This window comes from Crocuta crocuta, unplaced genomic scaffold (genome assembly GCF_008692635.1).
Source record: "Crocuta crocuta isolate KB4526 unplaced genomic scaffold, BGI_CrCroc_1.0 scaffold3, whole genome shotgun sequence".
NCBI lineage: Eukaryota > Metazoa > Chordata > Mammalia > Carnivora > Hyaenidae > Crocuta > Crocuta crocuta.
Genome location: NW_027529934.1, coordinates 16,440,408 through 16,443,249, shown reverse-complemented (window position 1 = coordinate 16,443,249; position 2,842 = coordinate 16,440,408). Strand labels below are relative to the sequence as shown.

The window sequence follows — 2,842 nt, the reverse complement described above, 5'->3', positions numbered from 1 at the left end:
CCCCGCCCAGAGAAGGGAGACACACTGGAATCGAAGTTGTGAAGGGCCAAGAGGCTATTTAGAAAGAATCCTGGAATCTCAACTTCTCTCGGAGGCTGGTCCCCTCACAAAGAACGAAAGGGAGCGGGAAGTTCCCTTCCAAACAGAGTCAGCTTAAAACACACACACACACACACACACACACACACACACACACACACACAGAAGAGACTCACCTCGAAGTACACCGGAGGGCTTCCTGCAGGCGCCGTGGCGCGGGGGTCTCCGCGGCGAGTCTGACGGCCGGGTCTGGCTGAGGTCAGGGTCCTGGTGCGGAAGCCCGCCCCCCTACGGAGCCAGGTGCAGAGCGGCGGGGCTGGGGGCGGGCGCGTACCTGCCCTCGCCACGAGGAAGGCCCCCTGTGCGTTCTCTGCCCTCCCGCGGGCCGGCGCCTCACGTTTCTGAGGTTTCGCTCCGACTCCGTCCTGCCCCTGATGTCAGAGACACAACTTCCTGAATCAGACGCGCCCTCTCTCCCGCCGNCTCCCCAGAGCCCTTCCCCAGTTCATTTCACAGACGCACCAAGTTCCCGGGGACTTGAGACGACTCAGGGATCCAGGGCGGGGGAACGTGGGCTGCTGTGAAGACAGCCCAGTGTTGCCTAAGAGAGCGGCCTTCTTGGAAGGGGGGTGGAAGGCATCTGGGAGGGAGGCCGTGGGACAGGCTGGGTGAAGGCTCCCANGGGGAGCGTGCTGCCTGCAGAAAATTCTCAGAGGTTCCTCCTTCTCATCCTCAGTTGCCCTCCATCCACTTTTTACTCGGACGTCCATGGGTCCAGTGTCGAGCACCTGGAATTCCAGAAAATGAAAGGGCCTATGCGAGCGTTGGGGGTGGGACTCGAGACAGGAAACTTCTGGTGACCACGTGGCAGGGAGCTTGTTCCGTGTCTCCAAGGTTACTGGGGGACAGGGGAGGGGTGATGGCGGGACCTGGCCCTGGAGGGTCCTCCTCAGAGTCATCTGGGCGAGTTTTTCCATGACTTGTGTCTCAGGTACTGCCCTCTTGACTGTACTTGCCAGGTGCTCAGGGACCAGGGGCCGGTGCTGAGCCAGGTCTTGCCCTCCACCTACTGTGCTTGAGGGCGTAAAATGACTGTTAGAGTCAACTCTCTCCCCTGGGGAACAAGAGACCCATCTGTGTTAGTGCCAGAGTAACCAAATGGCTCTTGGTTGAAAGGTCCAAGAGAAAACGCAGCCCTTTAGTCAGAAATGCCAAGAATGATTAAGGAAATGGGGGGGAGGGATGTTTTCTTCCAATGGAAGGAGATTAGATGAGACTCTTCTTGTTTCAGAAGCAAGTGGGCTTAGCAAGCAGTTGGGTAGCACCAGCAGAGATGGGAAGATTGGGCTTGCAAGGTTGCTCGGGAGTGTCCGGACTGAGGGGCTTCCCTCAGTGGATGTGGTTACCACGCTGTCAAAAGCTCCATCTGTAATCACACTTTGAGCCTGCAGTTGTCTAAGTATGAAGGGTTGGGTCCCGCCAACACTCCTGGAACTTACAGCCACAGAGTATAGAATCTGAAGGCACTGAGGAACACAGGAAGGGGTGCGGGTGGGGCTGGTAGTGAGGCCTTGAGCATTGGCCAAAGGATTGGGGAATGGATATTTCCTTCCACCTTCAGGAAGGACACAGATACTGTGCCAGGAGCTTTAAGACACATATCATTGAACCTCTCACAACACATTTATGAGATGTAGTATTCTCCTCATATTACATAGGTTCAGAGAAGTCAAGTAACTTCCTCAGCATCACATAACTACGAGAGGCTGAGCCCAGACTTGAGTTCCAGTGTTTCCAAACCCCCAAGCCATCCTTTTACTACTATATCATCAAGTAAAGGAGGAGCATGCCTTCTGGGAAGGAATTCCATACTTGTGCAAGGGTAATGTTCAGCCCAGGAATGAGGCATATGGGGGAAGGCTACAGAAAAAGCTTTTCTGGATGTCTGGAGCAAAGTTACAGATTGTGGCCTAAGTGACAATTATTTAAGGTTGCCTTTAAGAAAAAAACAAGAAGAAATCAAAGGACAAAAATGGAGGCAACTGACTTGAGCTGAGGGCTTCAGACACATGGTTGCCAATGGGAGAAAGAAAATCAGTGGCCTATCCATTAGGTGATATCTCTGCGATACTTAAGTTCAGCAAGGAAAGCCAGCAGCTCCCATGGCAGAGAAATCAGTGACTCATGGGTGAGCAACATGGCGCATTGGCTCACACCCGGTTGCCAAGACTGTAAGGTCTGTTGAGGGACTGACTCTCCTCGGAAGATGCAATTACGGCAGAAAAAGGAGTGGGCATCTGGCCAAATGTTCTCAGTCTGGGTGGATGATGCATTCTTTACTAAAAAGTAGGTTGGAGCACCCACCTACTATTTTATTCTCTTGGCAGTGAAATCCTAATTCTGATGAACTCATAAATGGCCCCAGGCAATCACAGTGCTGTTGTATTTTGCTTAATCCTCATTATTTCTCACATTTTTTTGTAGAGCTATTTGAAGGTGGTCAAGGGGTTAGTGGGCTCTAAATGGAAACAGAGCATTAACATCTAATTAAAAAAAAAAAAAGAAGCCAAAATAAGCAGATATGTGAAGTGAGACTGGAAATGTGAGTGATCACTCCCTACTAAGTTTAGCACATCGGTATGTTGGGGACAAAAGACTTCCCTGTCACTGCTGTGAAAATCACTGGGGTATTTAGTGTATAGCCATGGCCTGGTGTGAAGGTGAGGGCTGACTGCCTTGTTTTCCTTTCTCAGCAATGCTGTTTTAGACAGGTTGACTTATGCTGTTGGCCAGGATCAATCTA

At 51.6% G+C, this 2,842-nt stretch overlaps 1 protein-coding gene across 1 annotated transcript in view; it reads right to left on the bottom strand.

Annotated features, from left to right (window-relative positions):
• KIAA0040 (KIAA0040 ortholog) overlaps window positions 1-651 on the bottom strand; it is a 35,461-nt gene extending 34,810 nt beyond the window's left edge. The window contains exons 1-2 of the mRNA XM_077763324.1: window positions 562-651; window positions 216-470 (exon numbers count right to left, since the gene is read on the bottom strand). The gene's annotated coding sequence lies outside the window, so the exon portion shown is untranslated. The remainder of the gene's footprint in view (window positions 1-215; window positions 471-561) is intronic.
• Between the last annotated feature and the right edge of the window lie 2,191 nt (window positions 652-2,842).